Source organism: Furipterus horrens, unplaced genomic scaffold (genome assembly GCF_987537825.1).
Source record: "Furipterus horrens unplaced genomic scaffold, mFurHor1.1.pri manual_scaffold_2, whole genome shotgun sequence".
NCBI lineage: Eukaryota > Metazoa > Chordata > Mammalia > Chiroptera > Furipteridae > Furipterus > Furipterus horrens.
This window is the reverse complement of record NW_028327172.1, coordinates 48,932,754-48,956,369: the sequence shown is the minus strand read 5'-3', so window position 1 is coordinate 48,956,369 and position 23,616 is coordinate 48,932,754. Positions and strand designations below refer to the sequence as shown.

General features: G+C 38.1%; 1 protein-coding gene across 3 annotated transcripts in view; it reads left to right on the top strand.

Moving 5' to 3' along the window:
- PAK1 (p21 (RAC1) activated kinase 1) overlaps positions 1-23,616 on the top strand; it is a 144,027-nt gene that overhangs the window by 6,774 nt on the left and 113,637 nt on the right. The window contains exon 2 of one of the 3 annotated variants that reach the window (XM_090265692.1): positions 873-937. The exons of the other annotated variants lie outside the window; for them this stretch is intronic. The gene's annotated coding sequence lies outside the window, so the exon portion shown is untranslated. The remainder of the gene's footprint in view (positions 1-872; positions 938-23,616) is intronic. 3 annotated transcript variants of the gene reach the window in all.

The window sequence follows — 23,616 nt, the reverse complement described above, 5'->3', positions numbered from 1 at the left end:
GCATGTTTGGGGAACCTTGACTGTTTTAGTACATTAGAGGATAGATGCAAGGTGGGGAGTGGTAAGAGCAGAGAGGAAGGAGAGACCCTGATGTTGAAGAGCCTTTTGTACAATGTACAAAGTACCTTCACTGATTTTATCTCACTTTAGTCTTTCTACAACACTCTAGGTTATCTAGGACAGGTATTGTTTTACCTCTACTATCGTCGGCAGCCGTCCGTCTCGAGAGACGATGGTGTAGCTTCTTAAGAGTCTATCTGCACCGCCGAGAATGGCTGTGCAGTCCAACTCGGGAGTGACACGGTATCTGTCTCCTCCCGTGTTGAATCGACATCTTGCGATGACGCTGGAGTGTCCTCTCCAGTGAAGCTGAAGCTACAGAGCCTGGGCAGGGTGATATGGAGGGTCTGCTGTTGCCCATGCAGCAGACCCCCCCTCTCTTCGCAGCTGAAGGGTCCAAGGGAAAGACGGAGTCAATACAGCTTGGCTTCAGGTGCGCCGCAGGAGTTGCCGGTGTTGACTACAACGTCAAACCGCCTTAGGGACTCCGGCTCCGGATTTTCTGTCGGGGTTTACTCCCTTAGCCTTTCCCCTGAAGAGGTATGCCGCAAGGCAGCGGAGGTTTTTTGAAGTCAGAGTTTTCCTTCTCTGATGTGCCCTGACTGGAAGATCGAACCAGCGACACTTAGCTCGCAGGCCGACGCTCAATCCACTGAGCCAAACCAGCCAGGGGAGTACCTCTACTATACAGAAGAGAAAACAGAAGTTAATTGAATTGCCTGAGGCTGTATAGCAAAGGTATGATTTGAAGCCAGGTACTTCTGACTCTTGAGCTGCTTCTTCTGACTCATGCTTCTTCCATTACACCATAGCTGTCCTGTACCATTGCAGTCTTGTGAGGATCAGATGAGCTCCACAGATAAATGCACAACAATATGTAAGTGGTAAAGTGTTTGATTGATATTGCCCATTAGTTGAGAGTTTGGACTAAGTGGCCTATAGAAGTGCTTTTAGCTCCAAGATTCTGTGGGCATTTCCTAGGATTTTCCATAATCACTGAAATAGAGTTTTTTTCCCCAGGAGTTGATAACCAGGGTCCAGTGTGCTAAAATATTGTCAGAGAGTTAATTACTCTTCCAATTTGAGTGTCTTCATTCAACACCTATTGTTTGTTTTAAAAATACATGTATATTTCTTTTATTATGAAAGTGATACATGATTTTCATAGAAAATTTGGAGAATACAGAAAAATAAAAGATTAAAAATAAAAAGACTGAAACCAAAACCCAACAAATCCATCTAAGTAGAGTTTTATTGTAGAACAATGACTGGTAGTAGCACTTTATCTATTTCCTTCTAATCTTTTTAAAAAATGAGTTTGGGATGTGATTTCCCTGTTTCCCAGGTATCCCCTTCCCCCATCCTCATTTTATGTTAAGGATAAATGAGATCAGTTACCTATCAACATCATCATCCTCATTACAACTGACCTTTGATATTTTTTAAAAAATTTATTTATTTATTTTTAGAGAGAGGGGAAAGGAGGGAGAAAGAGAAGGAGAGAAACATCAGTGTGAGAGAAATATCAGTTGATTGCCTCTTGTATGTACCTCAACTGGGGACTGAACCTGCAACCAGGAAACTTTCGCTTTGTGGGATGACACCCAACCAAGACACACAGGTCAGGGCGTAACTGGTCTTTTATTGAGGACTTTCACAGTGTCAGTCACTTTACATTTAATTTTTCATTTACTTGTCAAAATAATTATTTTATAGCTTTATACTCATTTTGTAGATGAGAAATTTTAGGAGCAGAGTGACCAAGTTGGGATCTGAAGATATTTTTATGATTATTACTCTGTGACCATGGCAAGTCACTTAAGCACCCCGAGCCTCAGTTTTCCTTAGCTGTCATATAGAAGTATTAAATTTGATGCCAACTTACTTCCTAGTTGAAATATTTTATGACAGTGATTTTTTTCCTCTTCTCTCCTCCTCCCCACCCTAATCCTTTTCTTGTAGGAGACACTAGGGCAGTGGCTTTCAACCTTTTTCATCTCACAGTGCACATAAATTAGTTACGAAGATTCTGTGGCACACTGGTTGGAAATCACTGCAGTAGGACATAGTCCATCAGTAACAGTGTTTCACGATGGAAAGAATTCGCAGTGGGCTAGAGGAGCAAAATTGAAATTTCCGGGTTGGGGATGGGTGGAAAGGGATCTGGGATAGTTGGAAGGACTCTTAATCCCCCCATGACTTGTTGGAAAATTACTATTTTATAACCTTTTCTTCGATTTAAGATTATTTTCCTGTCTGGAGTTTGACCAGTCCAGAATCTGAGATTTTTATTTGGTATCAGGATAGATTTTGCTTGATTAGTTCAAGTTATCTATATATAATCTGTAAAGTATCTTAGAGCAAAAAGCCAGATAAGCAAAGGAGAGGTAGTCATAATGATAGACTTTTGAAAGTCCAAGTTTCCTGAATAGCCTAGAGGCAATTAGGGTTTACTGTTTTCAAGCACTTACATGGAATGTCATTTAATTTAATTCTATCCTTAGGCATCATATTTTTACAGATGGAGAGAAATTAAGTGACTTATCCATTATAACATGGCTGAGAGTTTACAAATTGGAATCTTCTTATAAGATTTTATTTATTTATTTTTAGAGAAGGGGAAAGGGAGAGAGAAAGAGAGGGAGAGAAACACCAATGTGCGGTTGCCTCTGGCATGCCCCCAACTGGGGACCTGGCCCACAACCCAGGCGTGTGCCCTGACTGGGAATTGAACCTGCAACCCTATGGTTTTCAGGCCGGTGCTCAATCCACTGAGTCACAGCAGGCAGGACTCAAATTGGAATCTTAAATCCATATTTTCTGTCCCCAAATTTGATGTCAGCTCCTAATCATTTGGGTGCTACTTTGACCAGTGACACTTATTTCATTTTCTCTTCACTTAAAAAAAATTCCCCGGCCTGAACTAACACTTCTCCAAAGAAGAAATATAGAGGGTCCATAGGCATGTGAAAAAATGCTCAACATCACTAGCCATCAGAGATTCAAATTAAAACCACAAATGAGATACCACCTTGCTAGTGTCAGAATGGTCATCATCAACAAATCAGCAAACAACAAGTGCTGGCGAGGATGTGGAGAAAGGGGAACCCTACTGCACTGTTGGTGGGAATGCATACTGGTGCAGCCACTATGGAAAACAGTGTGGAATTTCCTCAAAAAACTAAAAATGGAACTGCCTTTTGATCCAGCAATTCCATTGCTAGGATAATACCCGAAGAATCCTGAAACACCAGTTCAAAAGAACCTGTGCACCCCTGTTGCATAACAGCACTATTTACAATAGCCAAGTTCTGGAAACAGCCTAAGTGCCCATCAGTGGATGAGTGGATCAAAAAACTGTGGTACATTCACACAATGGGATACTATGCAGCAGAAAGAAGGAACTCCTACTATTTGTGACAACATGGATGGAACTTGAGCATATTATGCTTAGTGAAATAAGCCAGGTGTTGAAAGACAAATGCCATATGATATCACCTAATACAGGAAATTAATGAATAACATGAACAAACGAGCAAAATTGAACCAGAGGCATGTAAACAAGGAGCAGAATAACAGGGATGAGGGGGGAAGAGGGAAGGAGGAGAAGGGAGGAAAGAAGGGAAAGGATCTAGTGAAGGAACTAGTATAAATGACCCATGGACATGGACAATGGGGTGGAGATTGACTGGGAGAAGGGGTGGGTGGCGTGGGGGGAGCAATGGGGGAAAAAGTGGGACAACTGTAATAGAAAAACAGTAAAAAAATTTTTTCTGGTTCCTCGGAGAATGGTGAAAGCTAATTACAGCTTGCTGTCTTTGAAAAAATCATGTTGCTTCTATCCATTGCCACCTGCCAGAGAATTGTCTGAGATGGACTGCTTTGTAAAGGCCCGTTGAAAATGGCTGCTGAGTGTATTCTTATTCATGGGCTGGTAGAGTAGGGGTCAACATGCACACACTTATACATACAGTGTACAAAATCAATTCATCTCTACAGTGCTTCTATTTGTTTTTAAATTAGTCTGTAAATATTTTTTGATTGTTTCCTATGTGTCAAGCATTGTGCTTAGTACTAAAGGTACAATTATAAAGAATACAGAAATAGTCCTTGCACTTTCTGTTATAATGTTTACATTCCAGAGGGGAAATACAGAGAAAAGCATTAAATGTACAAATAATTAGTTGCAGGTTTTGATAAGTCCTACAAAAGTCGTAAAGGACTAATGTAGAGAATTTTGGAATGATATGGTGAGGAGATAATGTTTTTAAACTAAGATATGTAAAATACATAAATATTAGTCATGCAGAGAATGGGGTGTAAAGCATGTCAGGCAGAGGGAACATTTTAAATGCACAATGGCCCTCAAGGTAAAAGTTTAGAGCTCTGCTGTTCAATATGGTGTCTACCAGCCAATGTGGTTAGTGAGCTCTTGAAATGTGACTGGTTCACATACAGATCTGCTGTAAGTATAAAATATACATCAGATTTTGAAGACTTAGTACTGAAAAAATAACTTAAAATAACTTTATATTATTTATATATTGAATTGTTAATATGTTGGATAAATTGGGATAAAATAATATTTTCAAATTAATTTTTAATTAAAGAAATATAGCTAATACAAAATTTAAGATTATGTATGTAGCTCATGTTAGTGGCTTGCATCATATTTCTCTTGGATAGCGCTGGTTTAGCTCAACATAGAGGAACTGAAAAAGGTTATGTCTGGTGCATAGGGAGTAAGAGGTAATGGGGTGGTAGGAAGGGACCTTTCAAAATGCTGTCCTTTGCAATATCCTAGTTAATCCTGAGGGACTGAGAAGGGATTATTAAAACTGATTTTATAGATAAACAGGACAGTTAGTGACTCCCCGAACCCTCTCCCTACCTCCATAGTGCCAGAATGAATAGATGAACCAGCACTTTTAGCAGTGTCTTGAGTATAGAATGTTCTCTATCATTGTCAACTACAACAAACAAGCAAATAAATATTGATGACTAAATTGATCAATCCAAATTTTCAAGTGGTTTTGAGATTGCCTCTGGGTATCTAAAATATCTAAATGGAACTGTTGGTCAAAGATTAAATTTTTCACTAAAGAAAAAAAATCCCTCCTGTAGAGCCCTTCTTGCAACTGTTTACACTTCTTTCAACTTTTTTGTATGTTCAAAAATTCTTTATAATAAAATACTTGGATGGGGGAGTATATACAGTGAGCATCCATATACTCATTATTTAGATTCTGTAACATTTTGCTGAATTTGCTCTATTGCATATGTCTTTTTAAAAAGTTTTTTTTTTTTAAGATTTTTGTTTATTTATTTTTAAAAGGAGGGAGGAAGAGAGGGAGAGAAACATCAATGTGTGGCTGCCTCTCTCCTGCCTCTAACCAGGGACCTGACCCAAAACCCAGGCATGTGCCCTGACTGGGAATTGAACTGCCAGCCCTTTGGTTCGCAGGCTGGTGCTTAATCCACTGAGCTACACCACCCAGGGCTGCATATCCCTTCATCACCTAATCTATTTATTCATCATTCCGTCTTATTTTGAAGCATATTTCAGAGTAAGTTGCAAAGATATCGGTACACTTCACCCTTAAACAGTAGCATTCATATCATTACTTGTTTGCATAGAACTGCACCCTTGGTACGTACATACACTGTGGCTTTGTTTGATTGATGTCTATCCACCATAAGCCCCAGAGATCATTTCTCTTTAAGGCATGGCACCCTAAAGAGAGTGAGTTTTTACACTGTACCCTTTCCTTAAGATAAAAAAAATATACATTTTTTTCTTACTGTTGTATTCACAATTCCTAGCGTATAGTAGGAACTCAAAATATTTTTTGATTGAATGAAAGAAAGTGGAGCCAGCATTCAAACTGAGGTCCATATGACTTCATTACTTAGAACATTTGTTTGATTTTTTTCAAGTTCAACAAACATACAAGAATACTTTCAGTGTCTGATGTTGGAAGAGAGGAGAGAAGAGATCTCACTGTGCTAAATATTTACCTGCCCTGTACAAATATCTCTGGCCTGAATCAAAGTTGAAGGCCTGCCCTTCAACTATGGATGTGAAAAATTTTTAAAGTTAATCACCAGCTACTTTGGCATTCTGAGTTGGTCTTCATTTTATTTGCGTTGAATTACATGTTACTGAAAAATGGCACTGGATTGAGGCCCTTGAAGTCATATTTGCCTTCTAGAGGGTCCATCCTTTTTAGTACTATCCAAGGCAGCATTTCAAAATGGGCATTTTTTTTTTTTTAGATTAGTATGAGTTTCTTTATAGTGTCACATAATTCTAATAAGGCTTAACATACATAATGTTAACTTTCTTCCATTAAAAATAACAGAGCTCTATTTCACAAATTGTTCTGTAATACCATTAACACATTTAAGATTCAGCCATGATTCCATCACTCTAATAAACTCATTTGTCTCCCTTTTTCTTATATATAAACATAATTATTTACATAGTTGTAATGACAACGACCTAAGTTTGCTCTTTTTTTTCCCCTTGACCTATAAGCATTTCCCCATGTTACTTCTTAATGTCAGTTATAAATTTAAGGTTATATTCCATTATTTGCCTGAAGACATTGTATCTTTTCTATGAGAGAAACATAATGAGTAGAATTCTTTCTCAGGGAAATCTCAGTTAATGCTCATGAGGCCTTTCAACTGATGGATGACACCTACCCAGGTTATGAAGGATAACCTCCTTTATTTAAAGTCAGTAGGTTGTAGCCCTGGCTGGTGTGGCTCAGTGGATTGAGTGTTGTCCTGCAAACCAAAAGGTTACTGGTTCAATTCCTGGTCAGGGAACATGCCTGGGTTATGGGTTTGGTCCTTTTCAGGAGGGTGTGTATGAGAGGCAACTGATCAATGTTTCTCTTGCACCTCTTGTTTTTCTCTCCCTCTAAAAATAAAAATAAAATAAAAAAATATAAAATCAATGGATTGTAGATGTGTCCCACATCTACAGAATACATTCACAGTGGCACCTAGATTAGTGTTTAATTCAATAACTGGATACTGTAGCATCACAATCATTTTGGTCTTTCTTTTCCTATTATAAATTACACTGTAATATTATCTATAATACTATATATAGCTTTTGCCTTTCAAAAATTATTTCTTTAGAATAAATTCCAGTAGGTGGGGATACTGGGTCAAGGGGTATGAAGACCTGATGGGTTCTTGACTGAATTTAGTATTTACAAACTGAAAATAACAAACTGATGCCTTGAGGGGTTGGTCTATTTAACTGACTCGTTGCCCATTTCCATAAACCTCGTTTTCTCCTTATGATTTTAGCTCTGGAAATAGCTGCTCTTCTTAGCCCCAATGTCACTTTGTCCCCTGCCCGTCTCCTCACCTCCTTCCATACCCCAGACTTTGCCTCATATATCACAGATAAAATTGAAGCTTTAAATTCCTACTATTAAATCTAAGAATCTACTTAGATTTGCACTCTTTTTGTCTTTGCCCCTTCCTTTATAATGAAGGAAGTGATTCAAGGAAAGGCCTGCTCCTTCACATGCTTTTAGATTTCTTCCTATGGTCCTGTCTTAGAAACCTCACTTCATTGGATTTTTGCGTTTTGCTTTCTACTGAGTTTTATAAGTAGCATTCAAATGTTCTGTTTAAAGAAAAACAAATTCTCCCTCCCCACCAATCAAAAACATTCTTGAGATCCTATGTCAGGCTCCAGCTAAACCCTATATCTTTGCCCTCCTTCAAAGCCAATCTTTTTAAAATAGCTGTTTACAGTTTCTGCTTCCAGTTCCTTACCTCCTATTTTCTTGGCAGCCTACTTACTTCACTCTACTTCTACCTCACCGTCTCATCACCACTGCTCTTGCTAAGACCCATTATAATGAACCCCATGGTGTTAAATCTTAAAAAGTAAGCAAATAACTCCTCCCCCTAAAACCATAGTCACATGCCCCCAATAATCCTTTACTGTCATCATAATATTCAGTTGTGGTTCAAATGTCATACTTTTTTTTTTAAAACACTTTGAAACAGAATCCAGATAAGGGCTACACAGAGAGTTGTTTGATATGTCTTTTGTGTCTCTTTTAGCCTCTAAATTCCCTTTTAACCTCCCCCCACATTCCCCGTCAGTTTATTTGTTGAAGAAACCACATTGTCCTGTAGAGTTTTCCACTGTCTAGATTTTTCAACTTAATGTTATAGGTTTAGAAGTTCCTTGATCATATAACTTGTAAGTTAGTGTCTAAAGGCTTGCTCAGATTCAGATTTTTGTTTTGTTTTCATGACCACTTCATAGGTTTTGGTGTGTTCTTTCATCAAGAGGCTCATAATATATATGAATGTCCCTTTTTTTGTGTGATGTTAGCATCCATGGAATTTCCTTCTCATTCTCATTTTATTCTGCCTCCCAGTATATTTGCCATTGTTGATTACTTTCTCTTTAACATGTGCTTCTTTTGCCTTCTGTGATATCACTTTCCTTGTTTGCCTCATACCTCTGACCATTCCTCAGTTTATTTTGTCAGTTTTTTTCTACCTTGATTTTAAATGTTGGAATCCTCAAGGGAGAGATTTCTCCTCTAATGCTATACTTTCTTCCTGCTTAATCTCATTCATTGTCCTACCTTTAAATACTATATAAGTGCTGGCAACTCCTGTGTTTTCCCAGATATTTCTAGCCTACACTTCTCTTCTCAACTCTAGATTCATATCCCCTATCACCTACTTGATATTCCTACTTTGAGGTCTTACAGCATCTCCTACTTTATATATTCTGAAACTGCATTCTTGATTTTTTTCATAAATTTGGTCATTCCTTAGTTATCCTTGTGTTAGTAAGTGGCACCTTCATTTCCCAAGTTGCTCAAAGGGCAATTTAAGATTTATCCCTGCCACCTTCTCTCTTATCGTCCATTTTTGCTTCACCCCTAATTTTGTCAATTTTACTTCCTGTGTCTTTATTGAATCCATTTACCTCTTTCCATCCCTGCTGTTACCTCTAATCTAAGCACTACCATCTCTACCCTGGGATACTGCGGTAGTCTTTTAACTAAACTCTTTGCTTAAAACTTGTAAAAGCTTTTTGTTTTATTTAGGAGAGAATGTAAAATCTTTGTTTTTTGGTTGTCAAATGATCTTTAATTGAAATATATCTATATCTCTATATATTTTTTATAGTTTTTAACTAGCTGAGCATCCCACTGCACATACTGTTGATGTTGGTAAGGTGGCAACCATCGACATTGCAGACCACAGCATCTCTTTAATGGTTCCAGAGAGTGCTCTAGCTAAAGAGCAGTGTTTCATGGGTTGGGCAATTTTGACAATCTCATCAAAAGTGATATCTCCACTGTCCTTAATGCTTTTTGCTTTTTTCTGTCTTCTGGTAGTTCTTTGAGAACTTTGATTATCAGGGCAGAGGTAGAAGATAGTATCTCACTCTGGGCCTGTCTGTTCTGAATGGTCAGGTTCATGTAATCCTCAGACCCTTCCATTCACTGGTTGCTTTGGTGATGTCATCACCAGCCTCTTTTGGAGACAGGGCCAGGGGTTGACCTAGAGAGCTAGGGCAGTTGTGGCACTGACCTCCCCACTGGCACCCCTTAGGTGTACAACTCTGATCTCCTTGGGATCCAACTTGCACAGCACAGTGGAGGTGGCTAGTGTCAGATAAACCCAGATTCAAGGAAAGTTGCACCGTGGCTTCCTCTGGCCAGAGGCCAAAAGCCAAAAGCTAGGAGAACTTAGAAAATCTTAAACATGATTTATAAGGTTCTGAATGACCTGGTCCCTATTTTTTGTTTCTCTTAACTTCATTTTGTGCTACTCTCTACTTCAGTGACTGTCATTCAGAGTGATTGACTTTCCCCCCGCCCCTGTTCTTCAAAGTTTGAGAAAGTATTTCTTGCTTAGGACCTTCACACTTGTTCTCAGCTGGAATTGCTCCTCCCCAATTCTGGCATCTTCACAAATCTGACTTTTCTCTCCATCCCTCTTTTTCTTCTTTTAGTAAACAAATATAGAGTATGTACTGTGAGCCAGGACTGCTCTAATCTAAAGAAGGTCCCCCTCTATTATCCTCCTACTGTATTTGTTATTTTCTGTAATGACATTTGTAATTATCCATAATTCTATACTTATTTAACTTTTTGTTACATATCTAGACTTTCAGCTCCACGGAGTCAAAGATCGTGTCATGTGTATTCACCGTTGTACCCCATTACCTAGTACAGTGCCTGGAACAGTGAGTGTTGTAAATATTTGCTGAATGAATGAGCTCATACTACCAACCCAGTGAATTATGAAACCTTGTCAATTTTATCTCTGAAGTTTTTTTTCAAATTTTTAAAAAATTTTTTATCCCTTTTGCTCTGGTTTAGATTATAATCATTTTTTCTCTAGGCTTTTAATTACCTCTTAGCTAGTGCCCAGGCCACTTTGTTTCTTCTTTCTTATTTATCCATTATTCTGCCAGGGGTAATTTTTCTGATCCTGTCACTGCTCTGCCCAAAAGCCATCAGTGTGTCCACATTGAATGTAGGATGACATATAAATTAATTTGTTATTCCGGGAACTTTACAATTTGACCTTGCCTACCTCTTCAGCCTCACCTCTCCTGACCCTCCTCTGTCTTTCTAAAACTACTGATTTAGTTTCATTCATTTTCATATGTCACCATGTACTCTTAGTTTGGAATGCTTTTTTCCTCTATGCTATTAATATTCTTCATTCTTCAAGATCCAACTTGGATGCCATTTCTTCTATGTAGGCTTCCAGTTCTCATCCACCATTCATGGCTATAATTTCCTTGACGGTGTGGTAGAGACTGACTGTTTGTGTCTCCCCCAAATTCACATGTTAAATCCTAATTCCCCATGTTATGATATTTGGAGGTGAGGCCTTTGGGAGGTGTTTAGGTCATGAGGGTAGAACCCTGATGAATGGGATTAGTGTCCTTATGAAATTATGAGACCCCAGAATTAGTCAAGGAACTAGTATGAAAGACCCATGGACATGGACAACAGGGTGGGGATTGACTATGGAAGTGGGGGATGGACTGGGTAGAGGGAGGCAAAGGGGAAATAATTGGAACAACTATAAAACATAAAAATAAAAGTTTAAAAACATAAAGAAAACACTTAAGATGTATTTATTGAATGACTCAATAAGTAACCATATGTGATTTTTTGACATTCTTTTCTCCATTTTTTGACACATAAAATTTCTTAGTTTAAAAAAAAAAAGAGAGAGACCCCAGACAGTTTCCTTGCCCCTTCTGCCATGTGAAGGCACAGTGAGAAGAAAGCCATCTATGGACCTGGAAGAGAGTTCTCACCAGACACTGAATCTTCTGGTGCTTTAATCTTAAACTTCCTAGACTCCAGAACTGTGAGAAATAAATTTCTGTTGTTTGTAAGCCATCCAATCTATGGTATTATGTTACAGCAGCTCAAATGGACTAAGGGTAGGTAGTATGTCGTTTCTTTCCTTCCGATGTAGTCAGTATATTCAACAGTGTCTGGCTTTCAATAAATCTTTTTTTTTTTTAAAGATCTTATTTTTATTTTTAGAAAGAGGGGAAGGGAGGGAGAAAGAGAGAGAGAAACATTGATTGGTTGTTTTTCCCAAGCTCCCAACTACAGACCTGGTCCTCAACCTAGGATGTGCCCTGACCAGGAATCAAGCCGGCAACCTTTTGGTTCACAGGATGATGCTCAGTCCACTGAGCCACATCAGTTAGGGCTCAATAAATACTTCTTGAATGATTGAATAAAATAATTTACTTATCTACTCACTCACCCAATATTTCTTAAGCTTTTCTGAATTTCCATAGCCCTCTCCCCATTCTTTGCACTAAAATTAGGTATATAGAAGTTTATTTGTTATCCATAGGAACTGTGCACTTATAAAATTAGTCCCCTCTCAGACATCCTTCCCAGCTTATCTTTGGGCTCTGTCCTCTGTACTCTCCTTGTCAGTAAGTGCCTTTCTAATAGGATAATTAACATTTAACAATACAATGCAAGTAGATTCTAACGTGAGAATAGAAATTTCTGCAGAACATGAAGAACTTTATGAATTAGAAGTAAAGTGATATTTGGAGAATGGCTTGAAACACACACAGAATTGATAAATGAGGGTTAGGTAAAGTTAGACCAGTTTAAAATTGAAGGGAAAATTAACGTGAATAATGACATAACAGGAGATTTAGAGGACAGTGATTTGAGTAACAAAGGATTAAGAGAGACCCTGGGGAAAAACTGGTGAAGCTCTTGAATATTTTGACAGAATTGATCGTCTCATTATGTGTTGAAAGCCAAATGTGAAATGACAGATGTTCTTTGTTTTAAGAATTAACCTTAGTGGCAATTACAACAAAAATTTTGTTAAACTAAGAATTAAAAAAATTTTGTTTTGTGTTTATCCTGATAAATTAAAGGCCCAGTCAACTTAAAAATTTTTTTTACTAGGAGAGTTTCGTCCCTAGGGAGTTAACTTAAATGGCATTTGTGGATATTAGTTATCTTCACATAGCAAGACTTCCTCTGTATGTCCCTGTTCCCCAATGAGGTTTAGTTCCTTGAGGTTGGGATTGTGCTTATTCTTTATATTCCTATGGTGCCTAGCTCAGGATCTGGTACACAGGAGACACCTAATAAATGCATAGAGATAGGAAGAAGTGAATATAATAATTGAAGGGATTTGGACAAGCTCCTTGAGAAGATTGTTCGGTACAGAGCTTGTGTGGCAGGTGAGTGAGTAGGATTTGACAGTATACTTTGTTAGGTACAAAAGGAAAACCTCTTTATTCTTCCTTTTGCCAGCTCCTGCCTAGTGTGTACTTTAAAATTCAGAGTCTGTTGTCTGCCTCTTGTTCTCATTGTAATTCTTCCTGGAGATTGAGATGGAAATGAGGAAGGCTTTGGGCTGCTGCCTGGACATCCACATTCATGAGAACTTAGAAATACAGAGGGACCAAATGCCAAGCCTGACCTAAACGAATCCAGGTCAGCCAGTCATTGCTTTCCTGGCTCTCCCTTTGTTCTCTGTGCCTCCAGCCTTCTATCTGCTGGAAGTTTGTGCTACAGCTGTTTATAGCTATTAATATAATGCTAATGTGCCCCTTAAAGAAGGCATGGAAGAGCATGGTTCCAGCTGGTGGATGAGAACTGTACGATGTCAGCCTTCAAAGGACCTTTTCATTAGCAACAATTGGATTGGGCACCTGAATACCTTTTCACGTTGTTTTTGAAATCATGGAAACAGAAGGTGAAAAGTGGCCATAGCTTAGGGAGTCTTAACTCCTCATTTTATGAGATGAGGGGGAAAAAAAACCCTCAGAGATGATAAAACTCATGCCAAATTAATAATTCCATGCCTCCTATTTTTAACAAAACTCTATCTCATGGAAATATAATTCTGTCCTCTCTCAAAATGGCATAGCAGTGAAAACCTCTGCCACTGACCTAACTTTGAATCCTGTGGCTCTGCCTCTTCCTGACTGTGATCTGGGGGGAGTTATTTAACCTCTGTAGTTTTAGTTTCCTTATTCTTAAAATTGTACTAATGATAGCACCTGCTGTATAGGGTTGTTACTAGGATTACATGGGATAATACTTGTAAAGCACTTGGCAGATTCTGATACATAACATGTGCTCACTAAATGTTTAGCATAATTATTATTACAGGGTAAAGGAAGCTAAAATGAATCTAACAGAAAAGTGCCTTAGCTCACAACCCTGTCCTTGAAACCTTTGTTCCTAATTCCCCTTCAGTGAGAATCTAGCTTAGGGAAAGCAAGGACCTGTCTGTTTGCTTCTCTGTATCCTCAGCACCTAGAATAATTTTTAGCGTATAGTGAATGCTTAGTAAGTATTTGGTGAATTAATGAATTCTTTTAGGGAAATTTTCTCTGAATAACACCTACTTTCAAATACTCCAGTGACTTGAATCTTTTTTTCTTTACAGTTGTTTAGATGAATTTGTACTTGTCTTTATAGTATCTGTGTTGCATCCTTGATCGTTTCAGATGTCTTTGTTTCCCTATGCTTGTAAATCATCAAGAGTGGGGAACTGTGGTCCCTACTATGGTAACTTTCCTATGTCTCTTAGTATAGTGTTTTCTGGTACAGTTACTAGTGCTTAGTAGTTACTGATAACTAGCTATAAAAATCACTTGTATTTAATGTTAATTTATTGAGCAAAAACCATTATATACTGCAGCATTATTTCCAACCCTAAGATATTGGAAATTTGTAGGGTCAGTCCTTGGTGGAAAGAGGCATCTTATTGCCTTTGTGAACATTGTTGTTTGCAATTGAAATACTCCTCTTCTTCTTTGCCCCTTCTCTGCCAGATGTCCTATTACTCATTTTTCAGGGCTCAGTCTCCCCTGTCAGGCTGATAGTCTTCCTTTCCTCTATGATTAACTCCTCTGTATGTAAATATCTTGGTTGGTAAAGTAAGTGGGTAACTTTTGCAAATGGAATAATTTTGAGGGAGGACATTTCACACTGAGGCAGGAGTTGATGCAAAGATAAGGAAGGATAAGGTCAGGTGTTATGGGAACATAATAGTAAATATTATGTTATTTTTAGTGTAGGGCAGTTTATTGATCAGGGTTCTTATTAATAAGGGCAAGCAACAGAATTCACTCTAGCAAGTTCAGAGAAAAAGGATTTATTGAAGAGTACCCAATAGATTAAAGGATCTTTGGGAAAGTGGAAGAAATAGACCCAGGCTGAGCTTCCAGGGACAACTAACTCCTCAAACTGTATTAAAGAACTTGAGTTCTCAATGATGCTATTGTCTTTGCCATAATGTGGAAGCTGCAGAATCAGGAAGCTATTGCCACAACTGTTACATCTAGAGCTATGCTGTCTCTGTTGCAGTTTGTTCCAGCAAAAGGGATGTCCTGTGCCCAGTGTCTCCCCTCATCTAATTTAGATCCAAATCAGTGTCTAGTATGAGAGCATCTGATTAGCAGAACCTAACTCACATATAGAAGGGAGTCTGAGAAATACAGTGTTTTTGCTCTTCAACATGTGTAGTACCCAAAGATAGAAGGGGATTGGAATAGATGTTTAACAAATCAGTTTACAGATTCTGCCATAGGGTATTCAGGTGGCTTGTACCCTTTTCTTATACCAAATTCTATATCATTTGAAATTCTGTAAGCAGAAATTCTGGCTCAAATTTGGCTTAAATTATATTGACATTTATATCAAGCTTGTAACTTTTTGTCCTTGAGCTGACTTCCATCATGATGGTAAACTGGCTGATAGGAACTGTTGAGGAGTTACGCTTCTTTGTTAATCAACATATATGTGGAGGGGGAGTATGTGAGAGAGAGAGAGAGAGAGAGAGAGAGAGAGAGAGAGAGAGAGAGAGAGAGAGAGGGACAGAGAGACAGATGGGGGGAGGGAGCGGCATAGAGAGAGAGGCAGAGAGACAGACACTGACTTTATCACCCAAAATGGAGATAAAGTTCTTCTCTTTAGTACAGTTGGACCAATTTATGTCACCTCCCCATCCCTGAACTATAAGGGTTTAGGGACCTGCCAGATACTAATTGGTTAAGCCTTATTTCTTGAACTAATCAGTGGCAAGGAGAATGGGATTACCATGTTAGGTATGGATGTAGAATAAAGACCTACCCCTGGAGCTAGGTTTTGGGGTTAACTTTCCCTTAGGACAGCAGTAGTTTTCAAACTGGTCACTTGGGAACTTATTAAAAATGCAAATCCTCAGGGCATGTGCCAGCCCTACTAATCAAAAACTATGCATTGTAGGGCCCTGGCTGATGTGGCTCAGTTGGTTGGAATGTCATCCTGTACACCAAAAAGGCTGCTGTTCAATTCCCCATTAGGGCAGGTTCAATCCCCAGTCGAGGTGTGAACGGAAGGCAACCAGTTGATGTCTCTCTCTCTCTCTCTCTCTCTCCCTCTCTCTCTCTCTCTTTCTCTCTTTCTCCCCCCCACCAAGATCAATAAACATATCCTTGGGTGAGGAATAAAAAAACAAAACTCTGGGTTTGGGGCCCAAGAATCTGTGTTTTTACAAGCCCTTCAGATGATTATGACTGTGATGACGTGCTAAAATTTGAAAAGTCTTAGTATCACAAAACTGCTGAGGAATGAATATCTGATAAAAATCCAGACTGTATTAGGAAGGAGGAAGAGGGGAGTAGATATTGGGTAGACAGCCAACAGCATCCGTTTCAAAATTGTCAAGGTGGGTAGGGGTCAGTTCATGAGGAATCTTGAATGTGTATCTCCCGAGTTTGTTGAGAGATGTATAATAGAACTGGATAATGTATGTGTGAGGGACCTGTATAATGAAGGAAGATAGACTTTAACAGGGATGAGGTAGAAAGTATATTGAACTTGGATTCAGGGATTGGGTTCTTATTCTGTTTTCTTTTGTTCTTTGGGCTTCAAACTCCTTTTCTGTGAAATTATAACTACTGCTGTGTTAGAATTAAATGAACAAATATATTTGGAAGTGCCTAGTACATTGTTAAGCATATCAATAAGTAAATATATACTGAAAATGATGATGTTTGGCGAAAGAATATGAGCTCTGTTCTGAGGGCAAGTCTAGATGTGTTTCCCCAGGGTTGCCTTTCCTTTGAAGACAATTCTCTTGTTCTCAGTAATTATTTCAGGTCTGGAGTCCTTGATCATATTCAGATTGGCTCTGGTTTTACTGAATGAGCAATGGTTTCTGCCTCTGCTGCCTTATCCTGGGGCATTACATGAATTATTTACTTCAGCTGTCACTGGGATACGGAGGTTTCTTTTTGCTCTTATAACTAATATGTATTCAGGGTGATGCGACCATACATATTTTATGCTCTGTCTTTGCAGTGTAATTCATTCCTTTTTATTTTCCTCTGTGAGGTTATTTTAATTTGTAACACTATACCCTCTCCCTCCTAATTTTTGTTTTTCATAAATTTCACATTTTATAAATGTGGAATATTTATAAATTTCTATTAAATTAGAGTGGGAAAAGTGTTCAGGATTGGTTTGGACTGCCCCCCTATTTATATAAGGAAACTACTTTTTGTCCAAAGTCTAGTATCCTTGCCCTCTTCTTATTTCTTGGCATGGAAGAACTTACACCTGGGGTTGTTTCATTTTTTGTTCTATAATATTTAATTATTTAAAAGCTACTTCTAAATTGTTTACATCTGATGGGACTGAGTTAAAGTCATAAGCCTGGTTTGCTGTAAGTGAAACAGAGTTGATGTCCCAATGTAGGAATAGAGATTACGGAAGTGTCATGAATTCAGCTATGGGAAGAAGGGCCCGCCATGAACATACTCTTCACTCCCAGACATACTCAGCATGTTATTCAGATGTGCTGCTTATTGGCTGTGCCAGCGTTGTGTTATTAGGTGGCTTGTGGCATTTTCTGTGTTTACATCCAGGGTGTTTGAGGAAGGAAGGGAATGGAATGGGTAATTTTTACTCTGTGGTGCTGATCTCTTCTCACATCTTCTATACTACAAATAACAGTGTTTTTTTTTTTTTTTAATCTTTTTTTTTTCTTTTAGAGAGTTGTTACTCTTGAGTGGCAAGGAAACCAGAGAACTGCTTTTCATAAACTTGTTGGTATTAATTTAAACCTAGATTGCCAGTTAAAGGGAAACCTAAGGGTTATCCAATCCAACACCATTTTTATGAATCAAAAGAGTAGTGCAGACCATGGTTCTGCCGCTTACTGACTTGTTCCTGAGAGTGATATCACTTCCTTAAGTACCAGTTTCCTTGTTTGTAAAATGGGTTAATGCTGATACCTCTTTTACCTGCTTCCTAAGGATATTATTAAATAAAATGTGAGATGCAATGGAGAAAAGAAAGACTTTAAAGTGGACATGGCCAAGTTGCTATGGATTTCAACTCTTATCACCTATTAACTGCATGATTTTTTGGCAAGTCATTTAATTTCTGTAAACACAGTTTCCTTTGTAAAATTGGAACAATAATAGCTCCCTTGCAGAGTTCTGAGAACATTAATATATGTAAAGCACTCAAAATGGTGCATGGCACATAATAGGTGTTCAATAAGTGAGATCTTCTCAGAAGACTTAGTTCTCTCTTCTCAAAACTGTTCCTCTAAAGGCTTAAAATAGACATAGCAGAACTTGTTCTTCTGTGGCTTTAAAAGTGTTTGTAGAATTTGATTTGGAGGCTGTCGGTGAGGTAGGTATGGGCTTTCATTTTATTTTATTTTTTTCCATCACCATTTATCCCTGTATACCCTCTTCTACCTCCACTCAGCCCCCTCCTCCACACAGTCACCACACTGTTGTCCGTGTCCCCATGGACAGGCTCTAATGTCAGGAAAGAGCTTCTAGAGATGGGAAGCATTGAATGTGGTGAGTTGATTGAAGAAGAGGAAGCTTGGTGGTTGGGAAACCCAGGAGGGAGAATGGAAATGTGAAAAGCGGTGCTACTTTTGTCCAACGCAGCCTGCAGCCCACTGAATATCAGTATGTCAGGACCTTAGTGATGAAACATTTTTTTCATTATGATCCCAGTTTCTGACACTGTAAGTGCCTCAAAGTCTTGGGAGCATGTCTGGGTCTTCTCTTGCCCCAAATACTTGACCCACAATAGATATGCAATTTATTTTTATGGAAGGAATGACTATTTGAGGCGGAGAACTGTGGCTCATAGAGGTTCATAAGTCTCTGGTGGTCCCTAATCTCTTGTTCCAGCTCCATCTTGTAGAGATATTAGTTTTTAACTAGGCTTTTCTAGTTTTTAACCTTAGGGATTTGCCAGATTTCAGGTGTTGGATTTTTAAACTTTGCTCTCCTGCTGACTTCCCTTTGCAACCTTGGTCAGGCCAGACAGCTATTTCCTTCATCCTTTGTCATGTGTGGGACCTGCCAGGTTCCTCTTCCTGGTTTTTAATGCTGGGATAGGGTTTGTGGTTCTAAGGCACAATAGTTGGGGCACATGAAGTCTGCATGATTGGGCAAACAACATTTCCTCAGAGGTTCCAGGGAAAGCATACACTGGCTAGGTTCTCTCCTTCTCCACCTGCCAAAAAGAATACTCTCAGACAAGCCATTAATTCAGTAAATACATTCTTCTGGGTGTTTTAAAGACATTATCTTACCAAAAGGTAACAAGTTACTCTATCAGTTAGGCTAATGATATTGCTCTCAATTTCACAGATGAGGTATATAGGGTTTAGATCAAGGAAGTGACTTGCCTTAGTAAGTGTAAATTCAGGATTTGAACACAGGTCTTTATAACAAAGATAATCACTAATTGCCATGTTTGTGTACCTTACCAGAATGGGAGTTCCTTGAAAGTGAGGGTCTTGTCTGATTCAAATTTGTGTTTCCTATTCTCAGCACAGGAACTGAAATAGAATAATTTTTATTGAACATTTAATACATTGGAATGTCATAGACTCAGAGAGGAGGTCAGTTGGGATGAAGTATTGAGAAACTGTTTACTAGTTTATGTTATTTGTTCAGGAGAATCCTAGTCCCCAAAGAGAATTTATTATTCTTTTTAAAAAATTGAGGTATAATTGACATATATTAGTTTCAGCTGTACAGTATAATGATTTGATATTTGTATTATTGCAAAATGATCAAAATAAGTCTAGTTAACATTCATTTCTATACATAGCTACATATTTGTGTGTGTGTGTGTGTGTGTGTGTGATGAGGGCTTTTGAGATCTACTCTCTTAGCAACTTTCAAATATGCTAACTATTAACTAAGTATTAGTTACATTACATTCCCATGACTTATTTTATAACTGAACGTTTGTATCTTTTAATTCTCTCAACCTATTTTACCTACCCCACCCCTACCCAGCCACCACCAATCTGTTCTCTGTGTCTGTGAGCTTGTTTTTTGTTTGTTTAGGGTCCACATGTAAGTAGGCTCATAGAGTATTGGCCTTTCTCTGACTTATTTTGCTTAGCCTAAAGCCCTCATGGTCCATCCATGTTGTTGCAAATGTTGAAAGAGTTCATTCTTTTTATGGCTGAATAGTATATTATTATGTATGGTATATAAAATACATATGATGTATACACATATATATGATATATCATGTATACATATATCATACACACACACACCACACATCACATTTTCTTTATCCATTCATTCATCGATGAGCACTTAGGTTGTTTCCATATCTTCGCTTTTGTAAATAATGCTTCAGTGAACATATATGTCTTTGCGAATTAGTGTTTTCATTTTCTCTACATAAATACTCAGAAGTGGAATTGCTAGATTATATAGTAGTTCTATTTTTAATTTTTTGAGAAACATCCATACTGTTTGCACCAATTTACGTTTTTTATTTTGCACCAATTTACGTTTTTTTTCAACAGTCCACAAAAGTTTCCTTTTGCACATTCTTGCAACATTTACTTCTCATATTTTTTTATATTAGCCATTCTGACAGGGGTGGTTTTAATTTGCATTTCCCTAATGGTTAGTGATGTTGGACATCTTTTCATTGACGTGTCAGCCATATTTATGTTTTTTTTTAAGTGTTCAGATTCTCTTCTCATTGTTTAATTGGATTGTTTGTTTTTTTGCTATTGAGTTGCATGAGTTCTTTGTATATTTTGGATGTTAACCCTTTATAAGATGTATGATTTATAAATATCTTTTTTTCATTTGGTATGTTGCCTTTTCACGTCATTGATGATTTTCCTTGCTGTGCAGAAGCTTAGTAGTGTGATGCAGTCCCAATTGTTTATTTTTGCTTTTGTTGCCTTTGCTTTTGGAGTCAGAGCCAAAAAATCATTGTCAAGATCCATGTTAGGGTGTTTACCACCTATGTTTTCTTCTAGGAGTTTTATAGTTTTAGGTCTTACATTCAAGTCTTTAATTTACTTTGAGTTAATTTTGTGTATTGTGTAAGAATTTTACTTTTGTTCTTTTGCATGAGGCTGTCTAGTTTTTCCCAACACCAGTTATTGAAGAGACTGTCGTTTTCCCATTGTATAGTCTTGGCTCCTTTGTTATAAATTAACTTACCATGTATGTAAGGGTTTATTTCTGGGCTCTCTATTCTGTTCCTTTGATATGTGTGTTTGTTTTTAGCTAATACCATACTGTTTGGATTATTTCAGCTTTGTAACACAGTTTGAAATCAGGGAGCCCAATGCCTTCAGCTTAGTACATTTTTCTTAAGATTGCTTTGGCTATTTGGGGTCTTTTGTGATTGCATACAAATTTTGGGATTGTTTTGAAGGCGAATTTTTTAATAACCCATGTGATCAAAAAGGAAAGCATTATTCACTCCAGAAGTTCATTGGAAAAATAACACCTTGTTCACTGTGGTAGTTTGAGGAAGATTGAGATAATATGAGTAAAAGAACCTGCTTACAGTGTAAATTGTTATGCTGTTTTTAGGCCTAGCTCTGTCTGTCCTGTCCCTTCTCTGAGCTTTAGTTTCTCTGTCTGTACAATGAGGTGCTAGACTGAATGACCTCTGTGGTTCCCGACAAATCCAACATTTAGATTATGCCCTTGCAACTGTTCCATGGCTTATTTCCTCTATCAGTGCAGTCCCAGATAATCGACGCCTCTGATGTTTAGCAGCCCATTTCCCCTCTCTCTTTAAGCCCACTGCCTAGTTTCCCTTGAAGTCCAGTGTCTGCTTTAGTTTAGTTTTCTTTTTCATGCTGCTTCTCTGTGTGGTGAGCGTTCCCTTTTGAGGTTGAATTGAATTGTGTAAGGCTTCAGGAAGTGGCAGCGGCACCTTCCTCAAACCTGGTTGCACCAAAAGCCCATCAAGTCAAGTTCTGTGCCCAAAGAGGAAGAAAAAGCCTGAGTTCCGTAGCCAGTAGATAAGAATTTCTTCCTTGAGCTGTCAGGGCTAATTTCACCACTTACAGAAGGGACATTTTCTTTTAAATTCCAAACACCCCATTCTGTATATGATCAGTATACATGGGCCATTTTTGGGTTGCTCTTTAATACCCATTTACCTTCCTAAGACAGACCCTTGGGTCATACAAAATAAATTCAAGCTCTCCTCCATATTATGATTCTTTATAATCACAATGGTGATTTTATTTCTGTTCTTCTCCAGTAAATTTTTTCTTTAAGAGTTTCTCAGATGATTACCTCTGTCTCTCATATCACTTTTTAAAAAATGGAACCCAGATATTCTTACCCCAATTTAGAAAAAAAAAGTGACTAATATAGAAGTGACTAAAATAGTCACTTCTTTGAAGATAATACTTATTATTTATTGACCACCTATTACATGCAAAGATTGTATTTACATATTTATTTCCATTTTTTAATTGTTGTCCTATTACAGTTGTCCCATCTTTCCCCCATTTCTCTCCCCTGCCCCGCCCACCTCACCCCTCTCCCACAGTCAGTCCCCACCCTGTTGTCCATGCCCATGGGTCATTTACATTAGTTCCTTGACTAGACCCTTCCCTTTTTTCCCCTCTTCCCCTCTACCCCTTCCCCTCTGGTCACTGTCAGTCTGTTCCTTGTTTCCATGCCTCTGGTTTTATTTTCATACCACTTTTCACTCCACAAAAACTTCCTGGGGAGGGCTCTTCTTTAGGCTTATCTTCTGGTCCTGTGTAACCCATTCACTTCCAAGTTTTCTCACTGTTGCCTAAATAAACCATACAATCTCTTTCATGTCTCCTTGTTTCTCATAATTTTTTTTGAGATGTTTTAATTTGCTTGCCGTACTTCTACTCACCAACCTTCAAGGCCCAGTTAAATATCTCTGTCTCTGATACCTTCCTGGATACTCTCCTTCTGTTCCAGATAAAATTATTATATTTTCAGTGTTTGTGTGATACTTTGTTCCAATGGCTATGACAGCATTTATTGTAATGTACTTGTTTTGTTTCTACTGTGTTGTATTGTAATTATTTATTCATCTATCCTGCCTCTCCCTAAACACTTCCTCAAATCAATGAGCCCTTCCAAGGTTGGAAGTACCTGGCTTATACCAGATGATCAATAAAAGTGGAAACTAACATTTATTGAATGCCTGACTTCGGTATAAGTTGCCTTACAGATACACTCATTTAATCCTTATAATAGATCTTTCATGTGAGTATTATGCCCATTTTACATATAAAGTCATTGAGGCCCAGAGTGATTAAGTGGTTTATTCATGAGCTCATAGGTGGCAACTCAGGGGACTGGGATTCAAACCTGTTTGCTGACTCCAAAGCTTGAGCTGTATTTGAAACTATTCTTCTGACTCCTAATTCACTATTCTTTCTATGCACTTCAGAAAAACACAGACTGAGATGTGTTTAATTCAGTGATAGACAAGAGTTCAAAATGGTAGTAGGGCGTGAATAACTGTGGCACTCAGGTAATTGTTGTGTTAAGAAATGGCCCTCGAGTCATTATTGTCTTAATTGGTACTGTAGGCAATCCTATAATTTGGCATTTAAAAATGAATCTGTTCTAGCTGGTTACCAGAAGTAACAAACAACACCTACCTTTAGGCATGTACTGTTCTAAAAAGGGACGAAAAGCTGCTTCTCTCACACTATCACAGG